This window comes from Odocoileus virginianus, chromosome 16, assembly GCF_023699985.2.
Source record: "Odocoileus virginianus isolate 20LAN1187 ecotype Illinois chromosome 16, Ovbor_1.2, whole genome shotgun sequence".
NCBI lineage: Eukaryota > Metazoa > Chordata > Mammalia > Artiodactyla > Cervidae > Odocoileus > Odocoileus virginianus.
In genome coordinates, this window is record NC_069689.1 from 8,623,811 (window position 1) to 8,645,632 (window position 21,822).

A 21,822-nucleotide genomic window follows, 5' to 3' on the forward strand; every position below is an offset into this window, starting at 1 on the left:
CTGAGAAATCCAACATCTGAATTAAGTTCCTAAAACAAGTTCTTCTTCCTATCAAATCTCTTAAATCCACAGTTCAACAGGCAAAGCTATTATTACTAAGTTCCAACTCTCAGGATTCAAGTCCCCAAAAAATTCTCTACCCTGACTGCAAATGGTAAGAGTCACTAAGTAAAATAATGAAGACAAAAATAACCCTAAAGCTTAACTTTAGAACTATTTTTGTTTCCATTATTTTAAACACTGATTCAATCTCTGTAATTTTTATCCAACAGTGTATATAACAGGTTTTTAGAGAAGATTTACTCGGCTGCATCGGGTCCTAGCTGTGGCACAGCAGCTCTCTCCTCGGGGCACAGACTCTCCAGTTGTGGTTTGCAGATTTAGGTGCCCCATGGCAGGGGTTAGGGAATACTCAGTTCCCCAACCAAGGATCGAACCTGGGTCCCCTGCATTGCAAAGCATAATCTTAACCACTGGACCACCAGGGAAGTCCCAGTGTAACAGCTTTCATAGGCATTTTCAATACACAGGAGTCGCAACAGACGTAGAGAGCAGACGCGTGGTTGCCAGGGGCGGGGAGCTCGGGATCAGCGGATGTAACTATTCACACAGGACGGATGAAGAAGGCCCTGCTGCAGAGCGCAGGGAACTAGATTTAATACGCGGTAACAAACACAACGGAAAAGAGTGTGTGTGTCTGTAAACAACTGTACTTCAGTAAATCGCACACACACACACACACGAGTCGCATGTCCAAGGATTTATTGCAATCATTCATTCATCTGACCACACTGTGGTCAGAAATTGAGAACTAATAAGAATCTAGCTTATCTCCACATTTAGACCCTCAATTAAATCCTGCCTGGAGCATTCCGTAACCTAAAAATAACTCTTACTTCTTTTTAAAATGCCACTTGAAAAACACAGTGCTCCTTTTGAAAGGCTGTCCTGCCCCTGGGAAACACAGGAAAGCAAAACACGAGCCCTTCACTAAGGGAGGGACTAAGTCAGTGCACGCTCAAGCCTGAAACAAGATGGACAAGGCCAGCGCCTCACCGGTCTCTATGACACGTTCTCCGAAACAGAGGCAGGGCGAGGCTCGGGGCGCCCGGCCGCAGGAGCGCGCGCACGGGCAGCCTCGAGCGCGGCAGACGCTGACCTGCACGTCCCGCTCCTTTGGCTCTGCTCTGACGTCCTCTGTGAGAGGTGATCGCCGACCGCTCACACCACACACTACAAGCATCGCTCCTTTCAATTTGTTCCTTAACATAACTTGTGCTTTATGACAAGAGTGGCTTTTTACTTGCTCTAACACACCAGATTTCTCTGAAGAGAAATCTTCAGAGTTACAACTAACGCCTGCCAGAACGACAGGAATGGAACAGTTTAGATGGACAATTCGGTACGATCTTAGCTTGGGGCTCTAAACTGAGAAAAAAGACTGCCAGGTCCAGTGAAGCCTGGCAGGGACATGGGAGAACTAAGCTCGGCAACACCAGAGAGAAGCCGGAGGATGCCTCCTCAACTCGAGCAGGCCTACGGACCAGGCAGCGGGGCCTCGCCTCCGAGGGGAAGATCCCACCAGCCCAAAGACAGGAACATGCCTTCACTCAATAAATATTTACTGAGCCCCCAATTCTACACCAGACACTGTTCTAGGCTTAGGGGTTAGACTTTACCAAAGGACTATTTCTTAAAGAAAACATTGTGGTGACAAAGGAATATCTTACATGCTGGGGGCAGGGAGAGGTCATGTAGATACAATCAAAATAATCAGAATGACTTCAGACTTCTCGAGAATACTGGAAGCAAAAGGCAATAAACAAATGCCTTCAAAATTCTGAAACAAAATTATTTCCAATTTAGAATTCTATAGCCAGCCAAAGTCGCAGTCAACTGTGAGAAGACAAGAATGACATTTCTAGTCACAGGTCTCAAAAAACGTTACCCGCCACACAGCCTTCCGCAGACTCCTGGAAGACATGCTCCACCAAACAAAAGGTAAGCAAGAAAGGAGGAGGCGCGGCACAGGGGAGGACCCGCGGGCTCTGCACGGGGTGGGGGGGGGGGGGGGGGGGGGGGGGGGGGCTCGAGGAGGACCCGCGGGCTCTGCACGGGGGGGGGGGGGGGGGGGGGGGGGGGCTCGAGGAGGACCCGCGGGCTCTGCACGGAGGGGGCTCGAGGAGGACCCGCGGGCTCTGCACGGAGGGGGGGGGGGGGGGGCTCGAGGAGGACCCGCGGGCTCTGCACGGGTGGGGGGGGGGGGGGCTCGAGGAGGACCCGCGGGCTCTGCACGGGGTGGGGGGCTCGAGGAGGACCCGCGGGCTCTGCACGGGGGGGGGGGGGGGCTCGAGGAGGACCCGCGGGGCTCTGCACGGAGGGGGGGGGCTCGAGGAGGACCCGCGGGCTCTGCACGGGAGGGGGGGGCTCGAGGAGGACCCGCGGGCTCTGCACGGGAGGGGGGGCTCGAGGAGGACCCGCGGGCTCTGCACGGGGTGGGGGGGGAGGGGGGCTCGAGGAGGACCCGCGGGCTCTGCACGGGGTGGGGGGGGGGGCTCGAGGAGGACCCGCGGGCTCTGCACGGAGGGGGGGGGGGGCTCGAGGAGGACCCGCGGGCTCTGCACGGGGGGGGGGGGGGGGCTCGAGGAGGACCCGCGGGCTCTGCACGGGGGGGGGGGGGGGGGCTCGAGGAGGACCCGCGGGCTCTGCACGGGGGGGGGGGGGGCTCGAGGAGGACCCGCGGGCTCTGCACGGGGGGGGGGGGGGGGCTCGAGGAGGACCCGCGGGCTCTGCACGGAGGGGGGGGGGCTCGAGGAGGACCCGCGGGCTCTGCACGGAGGGGGCTCGAGGAGGACCCGCGGGCTCTGCACGGGGGGGGGGGGGGCTCGAGGAGGACCCGCGGGCTCTGCACGGAGGGGGGGGGGGGGGCGGCTCGAGGAGGACCCGCGGGCTCTGCACGGAGGGGGGGGGGGGGGGGCGGCTCGAGGAGGACCCGCGGGCTCTGCACGGGGGGGGGGGGGGCTCGAGGAGGACCCGCGGGCTCTGCACGGAGGGGGGGCTCGAGGTGGACCCGCGGGCTCTGCACGGGGGGGGGGGGCGCGAGGGGGCCCCGCGGGCGCAGCGCGGGGGGGGGGGGGGGGGCTCGAGGAGGACCCGCGGGCTCTGCACGGGGGGGGGGCTCGAGGAGGACCCGCGGGCTCTGCACGGAGGGGGGGGGGGGGCTCGAGGAGGACCCGCCGGCTCTGCACGGAGGGGGGGGGGGGGGCGGCTCGAGGAGGACCCGCGGGCTCTGCACGGGGGGGGGGGCTCGAGGAGGACCCGCGGGCTCTGCACGGAGGGGGGGGGGGGGCTCGAGGAGGACCCGCGGGCTCTGCACGGGGTGGGGGGGCTCGAGCAGCAGGAAGGCAGCCCTGCACCCCACGCAGGCTCCGCGCTCAGGACTCCGGGCACGCCGGCACCAACGTCAAGAGTGAGGAGATAAAAACAAGTATCCACTCCAGAGAAAGCAAGAGACTGGAGAGGGAAGAGTAAGCGGTTTACCGCATGGCTCAGCTATGGCACTTCCACAGTGATAAAGACACAAACGGTCAGGACTGACCCAAGCAAGTTAAAGCATAATTCTATGCGGAGGTTGTGCCAATGCAAAGGACGCACCTGTGTAGTTAGGAGGGGCAAGAAAACAGGCAAGTTCCAAACATCTAGAGCGGGAAGTCAAAACTGAAAAACCATCAGACAGCAATATAAGCATGTTATTTAGAAATGGTGGTCATTATAGAAAAACCATCATTTCACTGAAAACAAGTGAAAACAGTTACTTCTGGGGAGAGGGAAAGGAAGAGCAAGCAACAAAGACCCAACGTGACGAAACTATCAGACTGTTTGAAAAGGGACGGTGCCACTGTCCTCACGTCAGCAGGAGCCCGGGCCCCGCCTGAGCCACGGTGGCCTCGGTCATCTTGCTGAGGTCTTGTGTGTGGTCCCCCCACTGCGGGTCACCTCCCCGCACACCAGCAAGTCACTGAGGGCAGCCCACGCTCAGCGCTGGGGAGAAGCACCAAGAACTCTTCCAGAGGCCGTGTGAGTTTGGGAAACTCTCCTGTCTGGGAGAGGGCCTCTCTCCTCACGCGTTTATCATTTACACCAGTATCAACTGTGGGGGTCTGTTCTGTACCTTTGCTGTCGTTTAGTTGTTGAGTCACATCTGACTGTTTCTGACCCCATGACTGCAGCCTCCTCTGTCCGCGTGATGCTCCAGGCAAGAACACTGGAGTGGGCTGCCATTTCCTTCTTCAGGGCATCTTTCCAACCCAGTTTCCTGCGCTGCAGGCAGATTCTTTACCACTGTGCCACTAGGAAAGCCCATTTTATATAGGCTGTCCCTAAAGAATACTAATCATTAAAGATACCACACTATTTACTGTGTTGCTCAAACTGTTCCAGCTCTGGCCACGGGAGCCGCTCCGTTGCTTCTGCACCCCCTGACATGCCCATCCTTTTGTTTTTCGAGCACTTTCTGGCACCACAAGATCTTCCAGGCGCATCTTGTATTCTCCCTACCCTAGCCTCAGAATCAGCCATTAGTCCAAGGAATCTTTGTTTGACATAATGGTTTAGAAACCACTCCTGGGCCCAGTGGTCTTCCTCCCAAAACCCATAAACCCAATCTAACCATGAGAAACGTGCCGGACAAATACAAACTGAGGGGCACTCTGCAAGACACTGACCAGCACTGCTCAGAGGGCGTCCTGCATGGTGCTCCTGGCGCAGAACCCACCCACCCGCACAGGAGACAGAGGAGCCGCAGGTCCGACCCCGGGGTCGGGGAGCCCCCCGGGGGAGAGCAGGCAGCCCACTCCAGTACACGTGCCTGGAGAATCCCACGGACAGAGGAGCCGCAGGTCCGACCCCGGGGTCGGGGAGCCCCCCGGAGGAGCAGGCAGCCCACTCCAGTACACGCGCCTGGAGAATCCCACGGACAGAGGAGCCGCAGGTTCGACCCCGGGGTCGGGGAGCCCCCCGGAGGAGAGCAGGCAGCCCACTCCAGTACACGTGCCTGGAGAATCCCACGGACAGAGGAGCCGCAGGTCCGACCCCGGGGTCGGGGAGCCCCCCTGAGGAGAGCAGGCAGCCCACTCCAGTACACGCGCCTGGAGAATCCCACGGACAGAGGAGGCTGGAAAGCTACAGTCCACAGTGTTGCAGAGAGTCAGACACAACTGAAGCAGACATAACCCAGAACACATGCACTCACCACTCAAAACTGTCAAAAAACAGGAAAAATGACAGCTAAATTCAAGGTGATATGATGCCCTGGATGGGGTCTTGGGACAGAAAAAGAAGAAAACTAGTAAAACCCAAATAAAATGTGGAGTTTGGTTAGCAATGACGTACCACTGATTCCTGGGTTGTCACAAAGGCAGGACAGTGATATAAGAGGTCAACACCGGGAACGCAGTGCACAGGTCCCATTGGGACATTTCATCCTCAGGAATGCTCTATGCCATCTTTGCTACTTTTATGTGAACTAAGAACTATTCCAAGTAAAAAGGTTATTTTTTAAAATCAATATGCAAAGCATACAAAAAAAGTACATGTATAGCTTTGATAAAAATAAAACCAAAAAGTTAATATGCAATATGTGTATTAAGAACTGAGCAATTTCATTTTTGAGCATTTTCATATGTGTTGTTTTAAAAGAACAAAAACAATAAACAGCCAGTAGGTATTTTAGCCGACTGACAGTGTAATTCCTGTTTCCCACGGAGGAGGCAGACCGTTGGCGGGACTGAAGCTCCCACGGCCCAGACGGGAGCCGACCCGCGCCCGTCCACCCCGCTCAGGCGCCTTTGCCCCAGCCCCACACCGCTGCGCTCCTGTGGCTCACCACTCGGGAAACAGTGGCGCCTGAGCACACCGTCTGGAGCCGCAGGCAATGGGCCTTCTTAGGACCTCACACAGAAAGGGTCTGACACTTCTGCCACAGTAAAAATAGGCCAACCTAACACTGAGACAAGAACAGAAACAGTGAACACTGTGTATTTCATAAGACCAAAAAGTCTAAAGCCACTCTTCAAAGACCACTCCAGATCACACAGATTGGAGGTTCTGTCATACCAGATTATCATTTTTCATGTGACAATCTTGTTTCCCTCTCTACCACCTGATTATGTATTCACTCTCTCCTCCTTTGGACCACAGACAATGAGATTATATACACACAGTCAAATATCCTACCAATTAACAGGCAATACAATTTTCAATAGCCTGACAACTTTCACCACAAACTCCCCCCTCTCAAAAATTAATAAAAACAAAGTCCAGAGATGGAAAGAGTACCTATCACCTTGGTCACCTTACCTCCCGAGGTTTTATAATATGAAGTTCCTCTAGGAAGGAGTTAAAGAGCTCAAGGTAAAGAAAGTTAAAAAATAAACAAAACAAAGAAACCCAAGCACTCCAAAAGGAATGTGTAGAACTAGATTAGCGGTGCTAGTATTTGCCCAAGTATATAGACAATATACTTTTTTAAAAAATTGCTGAATTATACCCTTTAAAATGGTTAATTTTATGTTATTATGAACTTATATCTCAACTTTTAAAAAAAGAAACAGGGTGGGGGGAGCAACAGGTCTGTATGAAGAGTGAATCACAGCCAAAAAGCAAAGGTGAGTGTTCTGACAAATTCTTGAGCACAAAATGAACTTCCTATAAACACAGCAGAAGATAGCATAGAGAAATAAAAATAAGAGGGGAAAACAGAGAAGTCTTGCCCTGGAAAGATTGATAGCAGAAAACCATATTTAAGATGTCTTTCCAAGAGCTGACCCAGTGAGAAACCGGCAGCCAGCCAGACCCATGGCCCATCTCTCTACACAAGCCCTGAGGACAGGAGGCAGGAAGGTCCTGATGCAGGGGAGTGAGGAGAGAAGCGGGGAGCCCCTAACAGGTCTGAAGAGACAACCCAAGTTGTATTCAGGGCAGTTCAGTCCCATGATCTGAATGTTCGTGCTCCCCCAAACTCCTATGTTGAAACCCAGGCCCTACCATGATGGCGTCGACAGGCAGCCTCCAGGAGGTCCTGAGGGTGGGCTGGAGCCCTCACGAGCAGGACTAGTGCTCTCGCAGAAGAGACCCTACAGGACCCCTCGCCCCTCGCCAGGACTCCAGGAGACTCCTCCTCTGAGACAGAAGCAGGTGCTGAACCTCCAATCACCAGGACCTTGGACTGGCCAGTCCTCAGAATTATGAGAAACAAACCCCTGTTGTTTATAAGCCAGACAGTTCGTTGTATTGTTGTAACAGCCTGAACAGACTAAGACATTCAGTATCCTGGAACTCAGGATGACAGTGTTTTGTGGGTAAAATGTTACAAGTGTTAAAACTTTAAAAATTTAATGACTTATTTGCAAAACAGAAATAGATACAGAGAGGTAGAGAACAAATGTATGGACGCCAAAGGAGGGGAGCAGGGAAGGTGAACTGGGAGGCTGGGATTGACACACACACACTCCTGACACTACATATAAAACAGGTGACTGATGAGAACCTGCTGACAGCTCAGGGAGCCCTGCACGGCCTCTGTGGCGACCTGAACGGGGAGGCCAGACATAAAGAAGAGCAGATACATCTATGCACAGAGTCAGCCCACTGTGCTGGGCAGCAGAGACTGACACACACGACAGAGCAATAACATTAAAAAAATGTGAAGACATGAATGACCCATCAATTCCACTCCTGGGTATACACCCAAGAAAACTGAAAACATGTTTATGTAAAAACTTACGCCTGAACGGTCCAAAAAAATAAAACTCTGGACAATGGAGAACTTGTAAACAAAAAATTTCGCCAGTAATCTTAACAGTAAAAATGTGAAAACAACCCAAATGTTCTTCGACTAATGAATGGATAAACAAAGTATGGTACAGCCAAACAGTGGAATATTATTTGGCAATAAAAAGGAACTAAATAGTGATACATGTTACAACACAGCTAACCTGTGCTAACTGAAGGAAGCCAGACACAAGAGGCCTCACGTCGCATAATTCCATTTACATGAAATGTCCATGGAGCTGGAAAGTAGATTAGTAGTGGCCAAAGGCTGGAGGGTGAGGAGGACAACCAGAATTTTTTTTTTTAGTTCTACCAGTTTATTGCTACCAACCCATCTCCCTCCACCCTCGAGCACACGTGCTCAGTCATGTAACCCCATGGACTGCAGCCCGCCAGGCTCCTCTGTGCATGGACTTTTCCAGGCAAGAACACTGGAGTGGGTTGCCATTTCCTTCTCCATGGAATTTTTTTTTAATTAAATGATACAAGGCACAGGAAACAAAAACACAAAACCCCACTCTGAGACCTACCTAATCTACTTTAGCTTTCTCAGCGAGTCACAGAAAGCATCATTTCTAAATCTTTTTACCCTCTATCCCCTTCTGATAAACAACAAAAATCTAAAGCCCTTTGCAAGGTATTTTAAAATTTCTAATACACTAACCCTAACCCTAATTACTTATTGCAATTAGAAGAGCAAAGTAATCAATAGTAATGTTAGAAGTAAAAATGTACATACCTTTTGGTTCTAAAATTTCAGAATGAAAATTACACAGTGTGGAGTCAAAGGGAGAATACAGCTTACTTGAAAAGTAAACAGTAATTCAAGAATTTCCAAGGGATGGCTGGTTTTGTTTTGGTGGGGGCAGGGGAGGATAAGCAGGGAGAAGGTGTGGCACTCAGTTTATATAATAAAGTTAAGGTTCATATTGAAGCAAAATTCAAAAACGTCTCCTGCAGGGTCTCAATCTTTTTCACACCGTGACATTTATGGCTAAAAATGCAAATGTCATGCCCTTTCGTGCTTTGTATTACAATAGTGAATTTGTTTCCTAAATATAATACCACATTATAACGATAAACATATTTTATCCAGCTCTACATGGCCTACCCTTTACCCCTAAAGAATCACCATGTCTCCTCATGGGAGGAGGTACTTTATCAGGAAACTTGACCTCTGGGCTAGGAAAAGACAGAGGTAACTGACAGGTATGGGTCCAGAGTCTGAAATGTTCCCGAATGGAGACTTGACTGATTGCATCATTTTCTACTAGAACCACAGCATCTCCTCTGATGCTTTTATTTCCTCTGCTAAACTTGAATCACAAGGAGAAACTGAATGAATGAATCCTGCTGGCTTAAAAATCAGAAAAACCTATAAAGTGAAATGCTTTAAAATTAAAGTCTCCACAATTACAGCATCTAATTTGAACATGTTTCCATCCAGCCCACTGGATAAAACAAAAGCATGCATTTTCCTCCTGGGTGAGTCGACCATAAACGCCCTTGTAGAATCAGAAAGGCAGGCAGTCAGAGCTCTGCGTACTTACCCACACAGCCCTGCTCAGAACCTGACTGAGCGTGGTTCTGTTTTGCAACCGGCCACCTCTATGCACAGAGATCCTCTAACTCTATGATAACCAACCACACCACCTGTGGAAAGAATCTTACAAGGCAGCCAGGTCCCTCACCGGTGGGTGACGCGCCTCCCTCTCCCCAAGCAGGGCTCCAAGCCGGAGCCGAGAGCATGAAGAGGTTGTTTACTGTGACGTGGGACCACAGGCCCATCTCTCTGGATGCAAATTTTAAGCATGAGAAACTACAGGGAAGGACACTACATGACATTATAGGAGAACACGCGTTTTCCCAAAACAGGATGAGTGAGCCCCATGATGCAGATGTCTCTGTTACAAGTCCTCGGTTGAGCAAGTGAAAAGGAAAAACCACTTCACCAGCCCGTGTGACTAACAGAATACACAAGAGGGTGTGACGGGCGACAGGCCAGACGAACATCAATACAGAGTATTCATTCTGTGGTTTAAAAAAGCATTTTTATTTCAAAGTGAAAAATGTCAGCATATTAGCATAATACTGTAAGACTAAAAGCTTATGTAGTTAAGTGCTAATCAATAACACACATATGGAATAATATTCTTTCTTAACTAAAAAAAGAGAATTTTAAAAAATCTTTGAATTCGCTTGAGAGAAAGAAAATGGGAAAAGAGAAATAGACAACTCACTTAGACCTTTACATCTTTCTGTATCCTAAGTTTTTCCTAAAGAGCACACATTTTTAATGGTTTTCAAACAAAGAAAACAGAAAGCAGGAACCATGAAGGAAAAAACCCGATGATGTGGACTTCATCAAAATTTAAAACTATTGATTATTTGAAAGTGAAAGTCACTTAGTCGTTGCCGACTCTTTGCGACCCCATTGACTATACAGTCCACGGAATTCTCCAGGTGAGAATACAGGAGTGGGTAGCCTTTCCCTTCTGCAGGGGATCTTCCCAAACCAGAAATCAAACCGGGGTCTCCTGCATGGCAGGCGGACTCTTTAAAGGCACAAGCAAAAAACAGTTAAGCCCCAGATTTGGAAAAATATTTCCAACATATGGCAAAAGACACAAATCTAACAATCAATCTCCTACAATCAATAATTTTTTAAAAAATTGTTTTTAAATGGGCAAAATAATTGAACAGACACTTCACAACAGCAGGTATATAAAAGGCAAGTATGTTAACAAGTGCTCACCATCGTTAGTCATCCGGGAAAGGCGGCCTAAACCCATCACAAGACACCACTAGCCAGCAGCCGCTATGATGAAGCAGACAATACCAAAAGCTGGAGAAGAGTGTCAAACGCACAACCGCTTTGGAAAGCTGGCAGTGTCTTCAAGGTCAATCCTACACCTATCCTATAAGTGATTCCACTCCTTGGTATTTATGCGAAAGAAATGAAAATGTGGGACTTCCCTGGCAGTCCAGTGGTTAAGAGCTTCCACCGCAGGGGACATGGGTTTCAGTGAACTAAGACCCCGCGTGACCTGGCCAAAAAAAAGGAAACGTACGTCCACAGTCCTTACAAGAATGAGCACTCCCTGCCCCAGATGCACATGAGGAAAACGGCTGGACCATGTAGATCTGGACATGGGAACACTACTCAGCAACAGAAAGGGACAGACCACTGACACACGCTAGTCCATGTGCTCAATTTTAAACGTTTTATGCTGGGAAAGAAGCTGGATGCAAAAAGTACATACTGTTTAACTTCATTTATATGATATTTTAGAACAGACAGAACTAAGCTGGAGTTATAGAAGAAAATCACTGTTGCTGGCAGGGGAGTGCAGGCCACCTCCAGGAGCTGAGAGAGCCAGCCCTCAGCAAGAGACAGCCAGTCGGTGAGAAAACCAGGACGTCAGTCCTACAGCCAAAGCAACTGAATTGTGCCACAACCAGAAGAGTTTACAGGAGCACCCTGAACTCTGGAGGAGTACTAAGCCCAGCACAAGACGGCAGCCACGTGGGCTCTGAGCAGAGGTTACAGCCAGTCATGCCTGGACCCCTCACCCAGAGAGACTCAAGACAACAAAGGTTACTGTTTTAAGCGACTAAATCTGCAGTAATTATATGGTAAATAGAAAACTAACATAAACTTCACACACACAAAAAGCTTTAGGACTTAATGATGTCTTAGTTTAAAAGGACAGAAATTACAGAAGAATCTTGAGAAGACTATGCCAAGTGAAAGAACCCAGTCACAAAGACAAAAACTGCAGGACTCCAGCCGTGTGAAGCATTTAAGGTAGACAAAGCTACAGAAACAGGAAGCAGAATTGTGGTTGCCATGGGCTAAGGGGATGGGACAAATGGGGAGTTATTTAATGGATACAAAGCTTTAGTTTTAAAAGATGAAAAAGTTCTAGAGGCTTACTGGACAATGATGTAAATATGTTTATAAGACTACTGAACTTATTTAAAAATGATTAAGATGGTAAACTGATTTTTTTAAGATCACAATCTAAAAAAAAGATAGAAATCAACATAGTCTTCCCATTTGGTCAATAACACAAGTCATTTTTAAACATAGTAAGTGAATTTAAGAGAAAACACAACATCATAATCACCATAAGAATGAAGACTCAATCAGCTCTCACTGACCACACGGCCTGCATGACCCTCTGTGAAGAACACAAGTACACCAGCGTGGTGACCCGAAGCACTACACCTTAGACAGAAACTTCAAGGAGCAACCACGACCCCGCTGCACCACTGGGCTTCTGAAATGAAGGAACTGGGGCAGGCGCTTCCCAGGGAAGGCAACTGGAAGGCTGAGCTTAGTACTGCTGTGATTAGTGGTTCAAAACTTGAAACATGCAAGAAAAAGACAAGTTAGAAGACTGACTTCACAGCTATATACCTCCGGTTGCCGAAACCTTATCAAATGTCTCCAATCCTCAATTTCCCCAGCAACAGGATGGAAGTGATGACTGTAGCAAGTCACTGAGCACAGTGACACATTCACCACTACCAGTTTTGTCAGTAGTAGTAACTTCAAAGAGGTGGAGCTTAAATTTCCACAACATACCATCAAAGGGAACAATCCAAGGTTGAAGTTGAGGTAACTGGGATATTTTAGAACCAAGGAAATAACTTCTACTTTATATATGCACTTAGCTTAAATTGTTTGCTCTTTTGATAGTCACTTCAGTTCACTTCAGTCGCTCAGTCGTGTCCGACTCTTTGCGACCCCATGAATGGCAGCATGCCAGGCCTTCCTGTCCATCACAAACTCCCGGAGTTTACTCAAACTCATGTCCATCGAGTCGGTGAAGCCATCTCATCCTCTGTCGTCCCCTTCTCCTCCTGCCCCCAACCCCTCCCAGCATCAGGGTCTTTTCCAATGAGTCAGCTCTTCACATCAGGTGGCCAAAGTATTGGAGCTTCAGCTTCAGCATCAGTCCTTCCAATGAACACTCAGGACTGATCTCCATTAGGATGGACTGGCTGGATCTCCTTGCAGTCCAAGGGACTCTCAAGAGTCTTCTCCAGCACCACAGTTCAAAAGCAGTAATTCTTCAGTGCTCAGCTTTCTTCACAGTCCAACTCTCACATCCATACATGACCACTGGAAAAACCACAGCCTTGACTAGACGGACCTTTGTTGGCAAAGTAATGTCTCTGCTTTTTAATACGCTATCTAGGTTGGTCATAACTTTCCTTTCAAGGAGTAAGCATCTTTTAATTTCATGGCTGCAATCACCATCTACAGTGATTCTGGAACCCAAAAAAATAAAGTCTGACACTGTTTCCACTGTTTCCCCATCTATTTCCCATGAAGTGATGGGACCAGATGCCATGATCTTAGTTTTCTCAATGTTGAGCTTTAAGCCAACTTTTTCACTCTCCTCTTCCACTTTCATCAAGAGGCTTTTTAGTTCCTCTTCACTTTCCACCATAAGGGTGGTGTCATCTGCATATCTGAGGTTATTAATATTTCTCCCAGCAATCCTGATTCCAGCTTGTGCTTCTTCCAGCCCAGCGTTTCTCATGATGTACTCTGCATCATGAGATGCAGGTGTGACAATATACAGCCTTGACGTACTCCTTTTCCTATTTGGAACCAGTCTGTTGTTACATCTGCTTTATTAAGTTATCAACAACACACCACACCAAGTATATTTAAAAGCTCTCATTTGCCTGCAAAAGTCAAGTAAAAATAAAAGTCACAGGACTTCCCTGGAGGTCCAGTGGTTAAGAACTCGCCTGCCCAGTGCAGGGGACACAGGTTCGATCCATGCTCCAAGAAGATCCCGCATGCCTGGGGCAACTAAGCCCGTGCGCCTCGAGCCGAAGCTCTGCAACAAGAGAAGCCCCGGCACAGCAACAAAGAGTGGCCCCGACTCGCGACAACCAGAGAGAGCCCGCGCACAGCAGTGAGAGCCTGGAGCAGTCAAAAATAAAAACTAATTTTAAAAACATTCTCAAAGCTAAGTAAAATACAAAATCATAGTTCATTTTTGATCTAAGAGTGTATTAGCCAGCAAGCTCCAGGACAGAATGGCACAGAGAACACCTTGGGAGAAAAAATGCAGATCATCTCTCAACTAGCTTTCCTGCCTTGGAAAGCAAAATGCTGCTGCTGCTAAGTTGCGTTGGTCTTGTCTGACTCTGTACAACCCCTAGACAGCAGCCCACCAGGCTCCCCCTGTCCCTGGGATTCTCCAGACAAGAACACTGGACTGGGTTGCCATTTCCTTCTCTAATGCATGAAAGTGAAAAGTGAAAGTGAAGTCGTTCAGTCATGTCCAACTCTTCACCCCATGGGCTGCAGCCTACCAGGCTCCTCCGTCCATCGGATTGTCCAGGCAAGAGTACTGGAGTGGGTTGCCATTACCTTCTCCAGAAAGCAATATAGTCTCAGGAAAACTTGAAAAGGTCACTAATAGCCGTCCAGAACCAAATCCAATACTTTTCCATCCAAATCTTCCTTTGCCTCTTAGCCAATGGGATACTACCCTCCTCCTCCTCCTCCATGTCCCTGGGCTTCCCTATCCTAGGGTACTCCGCAATCACTACCAAAGGGTAGATGCTCCCAAATCTTTATCTCCAGCCTAACTCTTTGTCTTAAGTTCCAGACCTGATCTCCGACTGACCACCAATCCACTTGGCCACCCATAAGCACTGTGGATTTAACCGACCCAAACCCACACTCACCATCTCCTCCTCCCATTTTTCCCATCGTGGTGGGCCTCACCTGCCAGTGAGTCACCCAAGTGAAAGACAAGGAAGTGATCCTGGATGCATTCCTTCACATTATATGCCAAGGAGCGACACTGAACACACCAGCGCCCTTGTGGAGACTGTGGATGTAAGTGGAGCAGACAGATGATAAACTAAACAAGAAAATAATTAAGTAGGGAATTTCCTGGCGGTCCAGGGGTCAGGAGTCCATGCTCTCACTGCCAAGGGCCCAGTTCAATTCCTGGTCGGGGAACTAAGATCCCGAAAGCCAAGCGGTATGGCAAAAAAAAAGAAAAAAAAATAATAAGTAAAATGAGGTAGTATTGCAAACAGTGAGACACGCCAAGGATTGCACGGGGAACTGAGGACACACTGACACCCAAGAACGCAGACTCCGGATCGCCTGGACACACCTGGCTGAGGGCAAGATGGAGGTGAGGGGAAAGACGGCTGGGGCACTGCCAGAACACCGGAGAACTGCAGCAGTGGGGGACGGGCGAAACCCGCCTGCAGCCCCACCCTCCCCCGGCAGTCCCTCTCCAATTCTGCTCCCGCGCTCCTTTCACCCTGCCTGGTAACCCGGAAGCTGTGTCCTCGGGAGCGCCCGAGCCCTCGGCACACACTGCCTCTCCTGCTCTCACCCTCGACCTCGCCCCTTCCCAATCTGCAGCCCCTTCCCAATCTGCAGCATCACCACTCCCAGGCCCGCCCCGCTTTTCAAGTCTCACAGCCAGACTAACTTGCGCAGAGCATTCAGCACACGTTTACTGTGGTCTATGGTCCAGACTTCGAGCTGCCCCCGAGGACAGCGACTCCTCAGCAGAGCACCTACCCCTCAGCCGGTTCTCAACAGACACAAAGACCGTGCCTTCGCTTCTTAACAAGCGAATCATGTTTATCCCAGGCCACAAAGCTGACATCTAAATCTCCCAGCACTTTGTACTGATCATATATTTGTTAATAAAGTTCTGCTTTCTTGTATTTCACTTACACTCCAGGCTATATGAACCCTACAGTTTATTTAACTTTTCATTTTTCTATTTCTAGTTTTCGTTTTATAGAATTATAGTCTGAGATAGTTTATAGCCCTACATGGAAAGCTACACATTGACTTATTTTTCAACATTATGAAACATGCTTAAGAAGGTATAATTTTTTAAAACAATGTAAAATGTAAGTAACTGCAGTTAAGCTTTTACTTACTATAAAATATTTTAGGTATTAGGTACCTCTCCTCAGAGCCTTCTCCTCCCTCCTCCTTGCTGGCGATTCCCATGCATGCCCTTCTTCACTATGCACTGTAGACAGTACTCTTAGAAAACACTGCCAAGCTAGGTGACCGAGCCAGGACACAGTGAGGTGACCACCCCACTGTCATGTCATGACAGCACAGGGTGGCCAGACGCGTCTGCAACATGAGGCTGCATCCTTGGATGACTCGGAGAAACTGGCTCTTAAGAGAGGGTCCTCCCCCCACATATAATCCCACACAATTTGGAATTTTTAGCATTTAGTATGTCTGTACTCTTAGAAGTACCTAGAAAACAGAACAACGGATCAAATTTCCCACCTTAACAAGTCTTGCTGCCAGTCCCTGAAAGAGGGTCATCCTAAATAAGATTATGAGATTTAAGGGCGCTGTTCCAATTTCTAATGGAACTATTCACTGAACTATTACAATGTATATACTGAGCTAATTATTCCAATCAATGGCTTAGTCATGCTCTACGAAGAAAGTCTAAAAATTTAACCCATGCAAAGAATCAAAGAACCAACTGACCCTTCACACAGCAATTTAAATGGTGTATCACAAATGTTCTGCTCTCACACTTTTAGAAAAACATTTTTTTCCAAGAACTCCTTATCAAACGGTTAATATGCAAACTCTGAATATGTAGCTTAAGGAAAAGGTTAAAAAAAGCAACAATACATAATCTCTAATACAAAACTGCCTGGCTCTACAAATCTTTTCATTTTTTAAAGAAAAATGTGCAGCAAATGTGACCAGAGTACGTATTCCAGGGCAGCGATGCTGCAGGTTAAGCAGGCGCAACTCCAACCTAGGCGAACGCTGTGGGTGAGACGTTGAGGGTCTGACACTGGAAGAAAGGGGTCGCGGGCGGGCGGGGTCCAGCCGGCCTCTCTGGAGGGACCAAGCACGCTTCCGAGCCTCCGGCCGCCCGCCCAGGAGCGTGACAGGCGCGTCCGCCCAGGGCGGTGCCGCGGGAGAGGGCGGAGGCCGGAAGGAAGGGGACGAGCTCGGACAAAGCCAGCCGGGCCGACCGCCCCCTCCCCGCGCGCCCCGGGCCCCCTCCCGGGGCGGCTCCCGGGCCCCCAGCTGTCCCCGCGGCGGGGCCGGGCCGGGCCGAGGATGCAGGGCCGGGACTGAGATGCTGGCCGGGCGGGGCCGGGGCGAGGTGGGCGGGCGAAGGGCGCCCGGACCCGCAGGGGCCGCGGCGGGAGGGGGCCGGGGCCTGCAGGGGCAGAGGCCCTGGGGGGCGGCCGGGGCCGGGGGGAAAGCGGACGCGCCTGCCCGAGGACCGCGGCCGGCGGGGGGACACGGGCACGGCGGGGGTTCCAAGCCCGCCGCAGACTCACCGTGCTGCTCCCGCGGGGCTGCGCGCTCGCGCTGTCAGCACCGGGAGGGCGCGGGCGCGTGCGCGGAGCCGGGGCCGCCGGGGGCCGCCGCCTCAGCCGCCTCAGGCGCGGCGCCGCGGTCACGAGCGATGGGCGCTGGTGCGGCCGCCCCGCAGCATCCTCGGCCGCCCGCGCGCTGTCTCCCGCTGCTGCTCCTCGCAGCTGCAGCTCTGCGCCCGGCAGGGTCCGGCTCCGCCGCTTGCGCCGCGGAAAATGGCGTCTCCGAGTCCCTCCCCCGGCTCGGAGCTCCCGCCCCATCATGCCGCGCGCCTCCGTGATGTCACCTGCCCCGCCGCCGTGGGGCGGGGCGGCCCGGGAGCCCGGGGCGGGGCGGGCGGAGCGCGCCTAGGGGATGGAGATGCGGTCCCGGCCAGCCGCCGCGGGCAGCCGGGGGGCGGGGAGGGGGCCCTCCTGGGGCGGCCCCGCGGGGGTACGGGGCAGAAGGGGGCCTGAGGAAGGCGCTAGGAGAGCATGGCCGGTCAGCACCACGCTTGGGCCTTTCCCTCCTGGGCGTGCCGACTCGCGCTCTCACGTAGCAGGAATAATGTTTATTCTCATGCTTTATGTGCACATTTAAATCTTTCCAGAACCCTTGAGGCGGGGTGGGCTAGGGGAGCTTTCGCCAGCCCCACCGCAGGAAAGGGTCCAGAGGCGCTAGGCTAAGCCAGGAGGCCGCTGTCCAGGAAAATCCAGTCTTTGGTGGAGACCTGGCTTCCAAGCCCCCGTGCCCTGCCCGTCGTCTCGTTCCCTCGCCCCTGGGCCATCGGGTCTTAGAGGGCCCGAGCTCAAACGCACTGTCCAGGCTCTCCCCTCAGCCACCATGGCCTCGCAGGAACGGCACCCCAGGCTCACGAGCGGGGTGGGCTGCTTACTTAACCCCTACTTCCGGCAAAAACAGAGATGCCACCTCTGCTGTCGGACCCCACCCGGCAGCCATCGCCAGGGCACACCCCTGGCCGCGCGGTGCCACGACCTCCAGCCCAGCCCGAAGGGCAGTACTTCCAGGTCAGGCCGTGCTGCTGGGCCCCATCCTGCTGCATCGCGGTTCTGCGGGCCTGACTCAGCAGCCAGCCCAGAGGACGTGCTGATGCAGTGGGAAGGCTCAGCTTTCCTTGCCTGCCACCAGCCTGGGAGAACCTCGTCCTCCCTACCCGCCCCCAGCGCCTGCAGAGGTCCCAAGGGGCATGATGAACCAGGAGGGCTTTCTGCGCCACCCCCGCCCCCGCACACTTGCTTTTGAACTGCCGAGCTTTTCGGATGTCACCGCCCCAGCGCCAGCAGCCATTTTAACCCTGCAATCACTGAGTCACCCTGGAGGAGGCAGATGCCCCTAGATTTTCACAGGGAGGGCCAGCTCCTTTGCTTTCATTTATAAATGCGAAGTTGAGCTAAAAGTGGGGACTCTCCTAAAGTGACACAGCAATTACTGGGCAGAGAGAGACCAGCAGTCAATCAAACCACCCCTCCACACCCCCTTACTGGATCAGCCACACCGCAGCTCGGATGTGACCTGCTCCTCAACCACCGCCTTAGACATGGGCATGGTGGGCAGCTGTGACCAAAGTGCTGCACAGAAGGACGAGCAGGCCGAGCGAGGCTTCCTCCTCTGTCTGTGACTCTGGGCTCGGTGACTGTTCCTTCCACTCACCCATCATGGAAGCAAGTGAGGGACCTGGGATGCTCATGCCCTTTTCCGATGGGTGGCCAAAAGTGGACGTCTTTACGATTGCTCGAGCCCACCCCTCCTGCATCCCCACTGCTGCCAAGATGTTCAGGCTCTATTATCTCGTTCTTTTATTCTCAACAAATATCTGTTGAACTGCCAGTGGTCAACATAAGATCCATCATGCGCTGGTAAACAGGATACAGAAGATACCTGCTCTTGCTTCTGCAGTGCTCAACGATGCCTAGGCGGCTCAGTGGTAAAGAATTAGCCTGCCAAGCTGGAGATGCAGGTTGGATCCCTGGGTTGGGAAGATCCCCTAGAGAAGGAAATGCTTGCCTGGAAAATCTCACAACCAAGGGGAACCTGGTTGGCTACAGCCCATGCGGTTGCAAGAGTCAGGCACGACTGAGTGACTGAGCAGGCACACACGATCACCACTGGCAGAGGCAAGGTGATGGGGTCAACTCTGAGGCAGGCAAGTGAGCTGAGATCTACAACAGAAAGGAGCCAACTGCAAAGCAGCTGGGGACACGAGGATACTCCAGGCAAAAGTCCTCGGGTGGGAATGAATCTGAAGCAAAGACGAAAAGAGAAAAGAGCAATCATCCATCATACCCGGGGACCCTCTTGGAAGCACAGCGAGGCACCCTCCTCTGGGCATCTGGGCGGAGCGCCCATCCTCACCCACGGTCTCTCACTGAGACCGGCAAACATCTGTCCATCTGTCCATCCTCCCTGAGGATCCCAGGCATCCTGTCTCCTTCAGTCCTCTGACTCTCACAGTGACTCCCAAGAGAAGTGCCACTTTTATAGATGTGGCAGCTGAGGCCCTGCATGTTCGGAGCTCTGCTTGCTGCCTCCTGGGGAAGAGGCATTCATTCAGCTTTAGGAACAAATGGCAGGCCCTGGGTCTCCGTGTGCAGGCACCCGCAGAGCCAGGAGTTGATGCCTTTGTGGTGGGGAAGCCTCTGCAGGGGCAGCGAAGCCTTCATCTGTCCTTCCCATAAACCTGGAGGCAAGCAACACGTTTGCACATCCCTGTAGCCAACAGCCTGCCTGACAGCCTGGGTCCCGGAGGCACAGGGCTGTGCCTGGGGGGCCAGCGGGCACCCCACCCCATAGGCAGGACTAGGGGTTCCTCCCTCCTCATCCCGGGTAAGTGATCTTCCGTCCTGGAAAGGCAGCCGTGGCCGCCTCCTCACTCTCTCGGCCTGTCTCTGTCTCTCCATCATCCTGCCCTCCTCTGCTTCTGTCTCCTTTCCACCTTCCACGCCCCTGTTCTAGCCCCCGAGACACCAGCAGGCAGCCTGTAGGCCGAGACAGAGGCTGGGGCTGCTGTACAGCCCCCAGGGCCCAGATGGAGCAGTGGCTGACGTCCCTGGTCAGTGAAGAGTGGGGAAGGGAAGAAACACGCTAAATGCTCAACTCCTGCTATTTGGAGTCACTGAGGCATCACACACAGTCAGTTCAGTTCAGGCACTCAGTCGTGTCCGACTCTTTGCGACTCCATGGACTGCAGCACACCAGGCTTCCCTGTCCATCACCAACTCCCAGAGCTTACTCAAACTCATATCCATTGCATCAGTGACGCCATCCAACCATCTCATCCTCGGTCATCCTGTTCTACCTTCAGTCTTTCCCAGCATCAGGGTCTTTTCCAAGGAGTCAGTTCTTCACATCAGGTGGCCAAAGTATTGGAGTTTCAGCTTCAGCATCAGTCCTTCCAATGAATATTCAGCACTGATATCCCTTAGGATTGACTGGTTTGATCTCCTTGCAGTCCAAGGGACTCTCAAGAGTCTTCTCCAACACCACAGTTCAAAAGCATCAATTCTTCAGCACTCAGCTTTCTTTATGGTCCAACTCTCACATCCATACATGACTACTGGAGCCAGAATTTATTGAGAACCACTGATGTCGGGTGCAAGGCTGGGCAAGGGGAGAACGCCCCTGCACAGGTGAGCCCAGGGCCTGCAGCAGCTGAGACAGGAGGCTAGCTAGGAGGCTAGCTAGGTGAGGAGGGTGGGCCAGGTGGGCCAGCGATCAGGGGACCCCTGCAAGAGTGGCATTCGCATGGCAACTGGGATCGCCCCAGCGGAGGAACTGCAGGAAGAAAAGCGTGGTACCCAACAAACCACGCAGCCTTGTGTCTCCAGTGGACAGTGGGGCCCAGTTTTACCATGGTTTTAAAGCATCCATCTTTTTACTGAAAATGTCTGTGGTTGTCTATGTCCAGAGGCAGCCCTTTGGGGGAGACCGGGATCAGCGGTTTCCCTTTGATCCTGCGGGGTCTTCAGAGATGGGGGGAGGTGGCAGTGGCCCCAGTCCCGTGAGGGCCTGAGAAGGAGGAAGGGAGGGAGGGAGGGAGGGGTTAGGAAGCCGGCCTGCCTGGGAGGGGCCGGGAAGCGGTACTTGGGTGGCGTCCCTCGAGTCCGGTCCGGAGGGCGACCTGACCAGTCGGCCCAGGCCACAGGGGCGTTGCTCCCGCGGAAGGGCAGGGAGGGGGTAGGGTAAATACAGGTCGTGCGGCCAGGACCCCCCAATTTCCCGCCGGCCCCACCGAGCGTGCCCCTAGCCTGGGCACCGCCCGCCAGCCCTGCCGGAGCAGCGTGGGCATTCTCGGTCCTTCTCCCGGCCGGCGCACCCGCGGGGACGGGAGCCTGGCATCCAGAGCCCCCGGGCCGACCACTGAGCGGCCGGCCTCACTCTCCGCGGCCGGCCACACCCTCTCGGGCTTCCGTTCTGAAAGTGGCATTTATCAGATTTTCAGGGGCTTTTCTCTTAAAGAACTGGCGCTGCACGGCTTCACTGAGCTCTGGGAACGGCCCGCTCAGACAAATGGGGAAAGAGCGGCACCCGGGTGGGAAGGGACCGGAGGTGGGCCGGGGGCGAGGAGCGGGGGCAGCTGCAGGGAGAAGCTCCGCCCTCTAGTTTTTTTTGTT

The 21,822-nt window shown here is 52.2% G+C and overlaps 1 protein-coding gene across 3 annotated transcripts in view; it reads right to left on the minus strand.

Moving 5' to 3' along the window:
• LOC110149418 (kinesin light chain 1) overlaps window positions 1-21,822 on the minus strand; it is a 111,591-nt gene that overhangs the window by 50,271 nt on the left and 39,498 nt on the right. Inside the window, exon 1 of one of the 3 annotated variants that reach the window (XM_070477748.1) lies at window positions 17,176-17,455. The exons of the other annotated variants lie outside the window; for them this stretch is intronic. The gene's annotated coding sequence lies outside the window, so the exon portion shown is untranslated. Of the gene's footprint in view, window positions 1-17,175; window positions 17,456-21,822 lie in introns of those variants that run through there. 3 annotated transcript variants of the gene reach the window in all.